Raw genomic sequence first — 12,612 nt, forward strand, 5'->3', positions numbered from 1 at the left:
ATCATATATGCACATAATGTAAGTGTTATAATATATAGGCACAGCCCCCCATCTTTCCCCTGTCACACCCCATATCATATATGCACATAATGTAAGTGTATAATATATAGGCACAACCCCCCATCTTTCCCCTGTCACCCCCATATCATATATGCACATAATGTAAGTGTATAATATATAGGCACAGCCCCCCATCTTTCCCCTGTCGCCCCCATATCATATATGCACATAATGTAAGTGTATCATATATAGGCACAGATATACCCCCATCTTTCCCCTGTCGCCCCCATATCATATATGCACATAATGTAAGTGTATAATATATAGGCACAGATATACCCCCATCTTTCCCCTGTCGCCCCCATATCATATATGCACATAATGTAAGTGTAAAATATATAGGCACAGATATACCCCCATCTTTCCCCTGTCGCCCCCATATCATATATGCACATAATGTAAGTGTAAAATATATAGGCACAGCCCCCCATCTTTCCCCTGTCGCCCCCATATCATATATGCACATAATGTAAGTGTAAAATATATAGGCACAGCCCCCCATCTTTCCTCTGTCACCCCCATATCATATATGCACATAATGTAAGTGTATAATATATAGGCACAGCCCCCCATCTTTCCTCTGTCACCCCCATATCATATATGCACATAATGTAAGTGTATAATATATAGGCACAGCCCCCCATCTTTCCTCTGTCACCCCCATATCATATATGCACATAATGTAAGTGTATAATATATAGGCACAGCCCCCATCTTTCCTCTGTCACCCCCATATCATATATGCACATAATGTAAGTGTATAATATATAGGCACAGCCCCCCATCTTTCCCCTGTCGCCCCCATATCATATATGCACATAATGTAAGTGTAGAATATATAAAACTAAAGGCTTATGCAGTGCCCTCTAGTGGCAAATATATATAGTGGCAGATTCAGTCTCACACTGTGATGACAAGGGATGGGGGGAGAAACCCGAATGTGACTTTAGTGCAAGTTTAGGAAATGCTGAGAAATAATAAAGTAGAAGGAGAGAGAGAGTTGGACAGACTTATTACAGTGACAACATTCCAGTTATTTGTTTCCTGTAATTGTGAAAATCTTTCATTAGAAGCAGAAGTTCTGGGTTCAAGTCGGAGACTAACAGGTTCTGTTGAGCTTCACTGTCCCAGAGCTGAGGGAACTGATTCATATGGAGCCCGGTACAGCGACAGACCAGAGCAATGATGGGGGTTCCTATAGGAAGAGTCTTAGGGAATTAACCCCCAACCTTGCAGTGATCCATGATCCCTTTTAATCTTATACCGATATCAATCGTGACTTAGTGACATCACTAAGGACTGTTCATAAGGGATGACATCACTCAGCATCTTGATGACACCACTCTGTGTATTATACATGTTTATAGCACATTCTCAATCCTTGGGATTACTTGCCCTTTATCTCTTCTCAGAGAGGAACGTAGGAGGGGGGGGGGAGCTGGTGCCGTGAGAGTAATGAGAGGAGCTTTTCTGCCCCAGCAGCGTCATTTGCAGCAAGTTGATGGGGGGGAGTTGGATCTGGGAGTTGGGTGCTGGGTGTTGGGTGCTGGGTGGGGAGAGAGAGCGATGCAGCCGGTAATTGCCCAGATCTCTGTCTCTGAGTCAGGACTGTCACTCTCTGCTCCTCATTAGAACTGCAGCAGTGACCTGGGTGTTAGAGCTGCTCTGGATCGGAGCCAGTGATCTGGAATCAAGGGAAACAGAGACAGAAGGGAGAAGAGGAAGAAGAGGAGGAGGGTGAGGATCCCTAATCCAGAATAATGAGCTGCGGGGGACAGAGGAGGAGACGAGGGGCAGCACTTTGAGGAGAGGGGGGTGAATTCAGTGCACAGTTGGGGGGCAGGATTGGGAGAGGAGGAAGGGCACAGGTTGAGTGCAGTGTAAAGTCTCTCTCTGCCTCTGAATCCAGAGCCCAACAACACTCCATTCTCCTCCTCCTCTGGAATAAAGGGTTAACCCCATACAACTGCCTTTCCACCTGGAATAACACGGGATTTACCTGCCCAGTGCCCAGAGCTCTGCTGGGGTCGGAGAAGGAAGAGACAAATCCGCTGGGGGTTCTTATGGTTTCCCTCCTGTCTGACCTCCCCCTGGGGTGCAACGTTTGGGGAAGAATGACTTCATTACGGGGGTCTCTCAGCTCAAAGGTGAGTCCAACAACCCACCCGGAACCTTTATCTTGGGCCATTTAATGGGCATTGACCCTCCCAGTTATCTTGTCCAGGTGTGTCCGAAGTGTTGGGATTGTGGGGTCGCTCCACTGCTTGGGGTCGGAGGGGGGTAATCATGGGGCACAGAGGGGTCGTGGTTTCGCTTTCTAAACTATTTTACTAATTGTGATAATTAATGGCACCAGGGGAAAGAAAAGGCACATCTAGAATGGGCGGGGGGGACCCCAAATGTGACAGTACATGAGGCAGCACAACATGGGGGGGGGGGTTTATTTTCTCTGGGTTATTGTTTCAGGCAGGGAGGGGCTGTTAGTGGAACAGGTGGGGAATATGTATAATTTATATAATAAATCTCTGGGGATTATTCACATAATGGAGTTTCCAGCAATTGAAAAGATTAAACAGAAGCCTCCCATTGTCATTAAATCATTAACCCTTTCCCAGTCGCTGTTTCACCCCCATCTTCTTCAGTTAATATCAGCTCTGCCAATCCAACCCCCATTCACCCCCATTCTACACATTTACCCCTCCACCCACTTTCTACCCCCCCCATCTGCAGGTTTAACTGTTTCCTTCCTGCCCCGTCTTCATCATAAAATCCCTTCTGCTCCCCAAGACTTTGGGTTCAATTCTCAGTTTACAGAATATAATCACCTACACCCCGTCTTTAACTCCCCCTGTGTCACCCCATTACCAGTGACTGACCCCCGTATCTATAACCTTGGCTGCCGAGAGATACATTTATCTGAGTGAATAATACGAGATCAATAATGAGCTCAAAATGTATCCCCTTGGCCTTTAGTTTGGGAACCTTTCTGTGCATTGCATTGTGGGAGCCACTGTCCGACACCCACAGAAAGTGACCCCCATGCTGACGAGTTGTACAGGTGAATGAGTTGCCGTAGGGTTGAACTTCGCTGCTTTCACTTTCTACTGCCGGAGACACCAGAGTGGGGGGCACATCTTGTACCTTCAGTGAGGAGCAGCGTTAACCCCAAATTCTGCACCCCCTTCCCATTCCAGAGGCCCAGGAACCCTTGGCACAGACAGACTAAGTTGCAGCACAAGTGTCACTACTGAACTGACATGTCAATTTTATTTCAATTTTGATTTTGCTCCCAACACTCTCCAACATTCCAAGTCTTCACACAACTGCCACCCGGCTACCGACCACTAACACAAACACGTTTCATAATGTCAGAACCTCATCTCCTCTCCGATACACACTGGCTAAATAACAATTACTTTAAATGTATTCAACATGTTACACTCAATCTGAGCAACAGTCCTGTCCTGCTTTATGGCAGCTGAGATTCTAGCTATCTGTATAACAGAGCATTCTGTCCCAGTGGCTGCACAGATCCTATCTGATCCCCATTGTAAGCAGCAGTCCTGTCCTGCTTTATGGCAGCTGAGATTCTAGCTATCTGTATAACAGAACATTCTGTCCCAGTGGCTGCACAGATCCTATCTGATCCCCATTGTAAGCAGCAGTCCTGTCCTGCTTTATGGCAGCTGAGATTCTAGCTATCTGTATAACAGAACATTCTGTCCCAGTGGCTGCACAGATCCTATCTGATCCCCATTGTAAGCAGCAGTCCTGTCCTGCTTTATGGCAGCTGAGATTCTAGCTATCTGTATAACAGAACATTCTGTCCCAGTGGCTGCACAGATCCTATCTGATCCCCATTGTAAGCAGCAGTCCTGCCCTGCTTTATGGCAGCTGAGATTCTAGCTATCTGTATAACAGAACATTCTGTTGCAGTGGCTGCACAGATCCTATCTGATCCCCATTGTAAGCAACAGTCCTGTCCTGCTTTATGGCAGCTGAGATTCTATCTGTATAACAGAACATTCTATCCCAGTGGCTGCACAGATCCTATCTGATCCCCATCGTAAGCAGCAGTCCTGTCCTGCTTTATGGCAGCTGAGATTCTAGCTATCTGTATAACAGAACATTCTGTCCCAGTGGCTGCACAGATCCTATCTGATCCCCATTGTAAGCAGCAGTCCTGTCCTGCTTTATGGCAGCTGAGATTCTAGCTATCTGTATAACAGAACATTCTGTCCCAGTGGCTGCACAGATCCTATCTGATCCCCATTGTAAGCAGCAGTCCTGTCCTGCTTTATGGCAGCTGAGATTCTAGCTATCTGTATAACAGAACATTCTGTCCCAGTGGCTGCACAGATCCTATCTGATCCCCATTGTAAGCAACAGTCCTAGTTAGTTCTTCTAGTTCCAGCTATCTGTGAGAGGATTAATTAGCACTGATTGAAATAAGAACACTTAGGAAGGCACACAGAATAAATATGTTATTACATTGAGCATATGAACCGTAAAGTTTAAAAATTAAAACTTTGGGATGAGAATTTTCGATAGAAAAACAAGTTTTCACACTGATGCGACTTTGTGGCAGATGTAAGATTCACTAGATCTTTATAAGGAAGGGTCGGATGCCTTTTTTTTTTGCAAGAGAGAGAGAGAGAGAATACAGGGTTACTGATATTAACTGTTGGTACAAAGTTGATCCAGAGACTGATTCCTCCCCCCCCTGAAGCTTTATATTGGGGTTTTCTCCTTCCTCTGGTGGATCAGCTGTCAGTTAGTCAAGTTAAGGTTGAACTCCGTGGACCTGGGCCTTTTTCTCAACTTGGAATATTGTGTTAATGTGTAACCTAAACTCTCAAAACTGACCCCTGACCCTATCCTACTGCATATAAACTGCTGGACTAGGAATTCATATTTATTTGGTGCTGGCGCTTTAATTAATGTCTTCCTTAATTAGCTGATTAGGGTACTCGTTTCTATAGCAACATCAAACTTGGCCTCATTAACCATGTTATCTTTCCATGCAGCAAATATTCCATAAATCATTAAATCGCCTCTTTAGATCAAGAATTGAGCAAAATGAAATGGATTAGCCCCGCCCCCTCGAACACACATGAACCAGATTTGGTTTAATTTAAAAGGGAAATTTCTGTTATAGAGGGTTTAATACCATTTCTAGTCCCTTGTACTGTTATGAATGCAAAGCTATTGTGTATTTATAGCAAATAATTGTATCTGTACATATGGGCGGGAGCTGCCATTATGATCTGCTTCTCCTGGCCTGACTCGTTTCGCAGCCTTTCTTTGAACTTTTGTCAATTTATTCTGGGCGTTGGGGCTGCTGAGTTGCAGCTTTTGTTAATCAGTAAATGTTAAATGAACTCGGATGAGACAAGATAAAGGGGAAGCAAATACGCTCCCCCCCTCATCTCGTCTTTATTTCAAATCACTTTCTCGTTGTAGCGGCAGAAAATATGAGACGAGGAAACACGTGGCCGCGAGCAAATATTGAACCAGCCTTTTCTCTGGGGCTGCTGCACAAACAAGACATTTCTATAATACTAATAAATTAGCTTGGACGGGAAATCAATCAGCGTTATATGAATTTCGCAGGGGGCGGGGCAGACACCTTTATGTCAGTTCCTTTATTACAAATGACATAGAGCATTAGCCTTTGGTTCTGTCGTAATGGTTATTGGACCTTTTTGGTTACCTGTGAACTTTAAAACTCCCTGTCCTCCCTATAGAAGATTCCATCAGAGTCTTCTAATCCCACCCTCTCCCTGAGATACAGACTCTTAGCTCCTCCCACTGTGTGAGCTTCACACTCCCAGACTCCTCCCTGTGGAAGATACCATCAGAATCCCACCCACCAGGGCTATCATTGAGGGGGGGGCACTGTGTCAGAGGCAGGCCAATGATGGAAAAGAGGGGCTTGTGGGTATGGGTGGAGTATGAGTGGATTATGGGTGGGGAGTGGCTGGGGTAGATCAGGGGTTTGGCTATACACATGAGGGTCATTATTTTTTATTAGGACTCATATTTACATGATGGCAGGGTGCACTACCAAGAAGGACCCCCTGGAGGAAAACCCTGTTAATCTTGTATAATAAGCCCCCATGATTAAAGAGTAATGTAACCCACTGAGTTATAGATTCCCTGCCCCTCCCCTGAAAGCTTCCATCAGAGAAACGTAGTCCCGCCCACTGAGTTATAGATTCCCTGCCCCTCCCCTGAAAGCTCCATCAGAGTAATGTAGTCCCATCCACTTTGAGTTACAGATTCCCTGCCCCTCCCCCTAAAAGCTTCCAGAGTAACGTAGTCCCACCCACTGAGTTATAGATTCCCTGCCCCTCCCCTGAAAGCTCCATCAGAGTAATGTAGTCCCATCCACTTTGAGTTACAGATTCCCTGTCCCTCCCCCTGAAAGCTTCCATCAGAGTAATGTAGTCCCGCCCACTGAGTTACAGATTCCCTGTCCCTCCCTTTGAAAGATTCCATCAGAGTAATGTAGTCCCGCCCACTGAGTTACAGATTCCCTGTCCCTCCCCCTGAAAGCTCCCATCAGAGTAATGTAGTCCCGCCCACTGAGTTATAGATTCCCTGTCCTTCCCATGAAAGCTTCCATTAGAGTTATGTAGTCCCATCCACTTTGAGTTACAGATTCCCTGTCCCTCCCCTTGAAAGATTCCATCAGAGTAATGTAGTCCCGCCCACTGAGTTATAGATTCCCTGCCCCTCCCCTGAAAACTCCATCAGAGTAATGTAGTTCCGCCCACTGAGTTATAGATTCCCTGTCCTTCCCATGAAAGCTTCCATTAGAGTTATGTAGTCCCATCCACTTTGAGTTACAGATTCCCTGTCCCTCCCCCTGAAAGCTTCCATCAGAGTAATGTAGTCCCGCCCACTGAGTTTTAGATTCCCTGCCCCTCCCCTGAAAGCTTCCATCACAGTAATGTAGTCCCACCCACTTTGAGTTATAGATTTCCTGCCCCTCCCCTAAAAGCTTCCATCAGAGTAATGTAGTCCCGCCCACTGAGTTTTAGATTCCCTGCCCCGCCCCTTGAAATATCATCAGAGTAATGTAGTCCCGCCCACTGAGTTACAGATTCCCTCCCCCAGAACATTGCTGTCTTCTAGCCCATCAGGTAGGGTGGGCCCTTACCCATAAACCCCTGGACAAAAGAGTCTATAGCAGTTCATAATACAAACACAATGACATAGAATAGACTATTTTCCTACACACTTCAATTTATTTTTTTTAAATAAAATCATCTTTTTTATTTCCTTCCCCTTAATATTTCTAGGTGATGCATTGCTACTAGTTCATGAAATTGCCCTTTTATTTTCCATTATTCACAGATGGTTCAGACTGTTCTTCTCAGAAAACTCATATTGTTCCTCCTCCCTTTGTAGTTTCCTAAATCAGCAATTGAGTCGCGCCCGGCCGGCAGCCCTGCTGTGATCTGAGAGCCGAGGGGCTTTGATGGGAGGAAGGTTTTTCCCTTTGTGTTTCCTGCTAATGGTCTCACATTGTATCACTGCCTCTCTCCCCCCTCTCTCCCCCCTCTCTCTCTCGCTCCCCAAGTGTCTGGAGCGTTCCATAGAGAGCAGAATGGGGGTGTGAGATACAGGGACGTTCTTATTAATGGGAGAAACTTCCAAGTATATCCATACAATGTCTATAAGGTGAAATGATACTGATGGACCTGTAGGACAGTGTTTATTATAAGGAAAGATAGTATTGGGCAAAGGTGCTGTGAATGTGGGATATAGTGTAGGGTGGGGTGATAGGGGCTGTAGCCACAATACAGCAGACCCTGTTATCCCCAAAGAAGAGGAGTAGCAGACTGTCTGTGGTCCACCTTTCCTTACTCTTCCCCAATTGTCTTCCTATCACCACTCTAGGACATGCAGGTGGGGGGTAGCAGGTTGGAATCTTAGAATGCTAGTCAGGTAGGGAGCCAAAAAATTTTTTTGGGGGTGCACAGAGAGCCACATTAAGCCACCATCCCTTATACCATATGGCTATACACTCACATGCTCAGCAGTTGCATTTTGGCTGGTCATACTCACTGGACTGTTTTCCCCTGCTAGAGTCTGACTGAGAATGTGATTCTCAGGTGGAGTTTTGATGTAGGGCTGTAAATCAAATTACGGCTCTGCATATCGTTATGGGTTAACGCTTTGCTTTTTTATACTGTGCCCATGTAGTTCAGCCAATAAGCCACCCCCCTCCCCATCATAAAGTACATCTGGTGCTCGTGGGCAAGCAATTCCCTTCCATCACATGTGGCCCTATAAACCCAGGAGTACATGAGCCTAATGGGATGGGTCAGTATTCCAGAAAAATCAGCAACCTTGGAACATTAGACAGGTGGAAACATTTCCAGTTCCTCTGCCAATGGAGTGCGGGGGATTCCCATTCCTAAACTGAAAAAGGCAAAATTCCATTTATTGAATGAAAACTGCAGACTGTTCCGAGCAATGAGCGCCACTTGGGACGGCGTTCAGCACTTGTTTTTATTTTTGGCCGCCGCTGCGTGGGTCTGTTTGTTCTTGGTGCTGATTCACTGTTTGTCTTCAGTCTGATCATTACGGCACAACAGAGAACCCACACGTGCGCTGGCCCTTTAACAAACTGGCAGTTGTCGCCGTGGGTCAGGGCTGGGAGTATGACAGGTGCAGGGTTCATTCAAATCCATGTTTCAGTTGTAAACAGTGATAAAATGGTTCCCCCTCACCCCCAAGCTAGATGGTAAGGATTCTGTGCCAGACACAGACATGAGAACACATGGACAGACTCTGAGACGTATAAAAATGGAGGCTCCACTTGTCAAGCTGGCGTCTGATGCTGATGAGGAAAGCAACTTTCCAATAGAGATTAATTACACATTTCCAGTCGTTTCAGGCTTCTGCTACATTGTTTCAAGTGTCAGAAACAGAGAGAACGGCTCTTTGCACTCGACTTCATTATTGATTATCACTATCAGCGACTCCCCCCACAAGCTCCCCGTAATGATCATTTGCAAAGGATCTAATGATCGGGGCCCACGTGTCGGGAGTCGCTGAAATTCAGTAACAAGGACGGGCCAACGTGTGACTTCTCTCTGTTATTAGATTAGGTATAGCTTATTGTGTGCCCAGAACATTCCTTCTCTGTATATTTGTATTTATACATATGGGAGGAGGTGCCATATTGATTCCCTTAGACAGTACAGTATGAGGGTATAGCTTATTGTGTGCCCAGAACATTCCTTCTCTGTATATTTGTATTTATACATATGGGAGGAGGGAGGTGCCATATTGATTCCCTTAGACAGTACAGTATGAGGGTATAGCTTATTGTGTGCCCAGAACATTCCTTCTCTGTATATTTGTATTTATACATATGGGAGGAGGAGGTGCCATATTGATTCCCTTAGACAGTACAGTATGAGGGTATAGCTTATTGTGTGCCCAGAACATTCCTTCTCTGTATATTTGTATTTATACATATGGGAGGAGGTGCCATATTGATTCCTTAGACAGTACAGTATGAGGGTATAGCTTATTGTGTGCCCAGAACATTCCTTCTCTGTATATTTGTATTTATACATATGGGAGGAGGAGGTGCCATATTGATTCCCTTAGACAGTACAGTATGAGGGTATAACTTATTGTGTGCCCAGAACATTCCTTCTCTGTATATTTGTATTTATACATATGGGAGGAGGAGGTGCCATATTGATTCCCTTAGACAGTACAGTATGAGGGTATAACTTATTGTGTACCCAGAACATTCCTTCTCTGTATATTTGTATTTATACATATGGGAGGAGGTGCCATATTGATTCCCTTAGACAGTACAGTATGAGGGTATAGCTTATTGTGTGCCCAGAACATTCCTTCTCTGTATATATATATATATATATATGGTAGGGCGGTGTCTGGTGCCACTGTGATATTGAGCTTCACGGTCCCATTGCTTTCAGTAACCAATTTCCGTCTCAGGTTTAAGTGAGTAATTATTAGAGAAGATCCTAATTACAGGGAAGGAAGTAGAGTTGGCAGTTCCCAGACTCACTGAGGGGAAGCAGATACATTATTGATCACGGCCTCTCGTTTGTCATTAGAAGAGAAAGAGATTAGAATTAAGGATCAATAGGTGTCTGTCCTTCTAGCAGAGGAACACAAAGCTTTGCCTTGAGCAGAGAACATAACCGGCCACTTAGAAAGCCCTTCCCACTAATTCTCTCTGCTTTTTGCTTCTGATTGTCTCCCATAACTTCTCTTTGTCACCAGCCTGAATCCCATCTCAGCATCCCAAGCTTCATCCATTGGCTGACAGACCCCGGAACAGATCAGGACAATTAACTCAGGTGATGGGTTCAATGAGGTCTGGTACATTCAACTCTTTCTGCTCTTGTGGTGCCCAGATTGCATGATAGTATGTGCAGGGCCATGATAGAAACCCCTGTCTGTGGACCCCTGCAATTAGAGAGCCCCCATGGCACAGCTGTTGTAAGTAGGATGATTGGATGATAGAAATGGATAAGACAGTTGCAGTAGGGCAAGATGAAGACAATAGAAAAGATGGAGATATAAGGACAAGTTGGACATGATAAAAAGTGTACCAAAATGAAGAGTGGGACAGTATGGAGACAGTGGGGCAGGATGGAGACAGTAGGAGACGATTGAGACAGTAGGGCAAGATGGAGACAGTGGGGCAAGATGGAGACAGTAGGACAAGATGGAGACAGTAGGGCAAGTTGAAGACAGTTGGACAAGATGGAGACAGTAGGACAAGATGGAGACAGTAGGGCAAGACGGATACAGTAGGGCAAGATGGAGACAGTAGGGCAAGACGGAGACAGTAGGGCAAGACGGAGACAGTAGGGCAAGACGGAGACAGTAGGGCAAGATGGAGACTGTAGGGCAAGACGGAGACAGTAGGACAAGATGGAGACAGTAGGACAAGATGGAGACAGTAGGACAAGTTGGAGACAGTTGGACAAGATGGAGACAGTAGGGCAAGATGGAGACAGTAGGGCAAGATGGAGACAGTAGGACAAGATGGAGACAGTAGGACAAGTTGGAGACAGTTGGACAAGATGGAGACAGTAGGACAAGATGGAGACAGTAGGACAAGATGGAGACAGTAAGACAAGATGGAGACAGTAGGACAAGATGGAGACAGTAGGACAAGATGGAGACAGTAGGACAAGATGGAGACAGTAGGGCAAGATGGAGACAGTAGGACAAGATGGAAACAGTAGGGTAAGAATTTTTTTTATGACCACAGTTCCATTATGCCCCCCCCCACATGTATTAGGTATATTGCTAATGGCAATGCCACATCTGATGTGTTTATATTATCCTGAGTGGCTCCTTCTGCTCAAGGGATTTCTCTTCTGTTTCCCATCACCCACTTCTGCCTCTCAATCCCATTCTTTCATTACTATACGAGGCTGCGGCTTCTCTCCATTCCATTTGTACTGACAGATATTCCCACCTGTGTAAGTGACAGATACTCACCCCCCCCCCCCTGCGCCCCATTCATTCCCCACTCACCCCCATTATTCACATATAACCTTTAGCTGCTTGTTTCTTGGCCAGGCAGAAAACATGAAATGTTGTGGGAGATGTTTCTGTTTCCTAAATATTCTATTACTACAGGTTTGTCCCTTTTGTATCCATGACCCTCCTGTATCTCTGGAAAATCTGTAAAATAAAGAATTTTATCATTTAAAGGGAAACTTCACCCAAAAGCTTCTTTCTACCGAGTGAAACTAAATCTAATTTTCTGCAACATCCCAATATCCATTCATTCCTCATTCTCTTCTCTGCACTGCTGCCTCTGACTCCTGATACAACTTCCCAATATCCATTCATTCCTCATTCTCACTGGGTTTATAGTTCTGTGTAACTGTCATTGTGTCTGTCCCTTTCTCTTCTCTGCACTGCTGCTTCTGACTCCTGATACAACTTCCCAATATCCATTCATTCCTCATTCTCACTGGGTTTATAGTTCTGTGTAACTGTCATTGTGTCTGTCCCTTTCTCTGCACTGCTGCTTCTGACTCCTGATACAACTTCCCAATATCCATTCATTCTCATTCTCACTGGGTTTATAGTTCTGTGTAACTGTCATTGTGTCTGTCCCTTTCTCTGCACTGCTGCTTCTGACTCCTGATACAACTTCCCAATATCCATTCATTCCTCATTCTCACTGGGTTTATAGTTCTGTGTAACTGTCATTGTGTCTGTCCCTTTCTCTGCACTGCTGCTTCTGACTCCTGATACAACTTCCCAATATCCATTCATTCCTCATTCTCACTGGGTTTATAGTTCTGTGTAACTGTCATTGTGTCTGTCCCTTTCTCTGCACTGCTGCTTCTGACTCCTGATACAACTTCCCAATATCCATTCATTCCTCATTCTCACTGGGTTTATACAGTAGTTAAAAGATGCTAAGACGATTAGGGGCTGCTCTCCTTCCCATTGTCAAGCTTGGAAATGACTGGTTTATAAATATTCTTTGTTAAACATTCTGTCTGACCTGGGGCCCCA

General features: G+C 45.1%; 1 protein-coding gene across 3 annotated transcripts in view; it reads left to right on the forward strand.

Annotated features, from left to right (window-relative positions):
• Window positions 1-1,596: 1,596 nt before the first annotated feature.
• The window catches only part of LOC108712245 (protein shisa-like-1), a 34,793-nt gene continuing 23,777 nt past the window's right edge, over window positions 1,597-12,612 (forward strand). The window contains exons 1-2 of one of the 3 annotated variants that reach the window (XM_041587852.1): window positions 1,597-2,207; window positions 10,345-10,421. The gene's annotated coding sequence lies outside the window, so the exon portion shown is untranslated. The remainder of the gene's footprint in view (window positions 2,208-10,344; window positions 10,422-12,612) is intronic. The other 2 variants (XM_041587851.1, XM_041587854.1) reach the window with 2 other exon arrangements.

This window comes from Xenopus laevis, chromosome 3S (genome assembly GCF_017654675.1).
Source record: "Xenopus laevis strain J_2021 chromosome 3S, Xenopus_laevis_v10.1, whole genome shotgun sequence".
Classification (NCBI taxonomy): Eukaryota; Metazoa; Chordata; class Amphibia; order Anura; family Pipidae; genus Xenopus; species Xenopus laevis.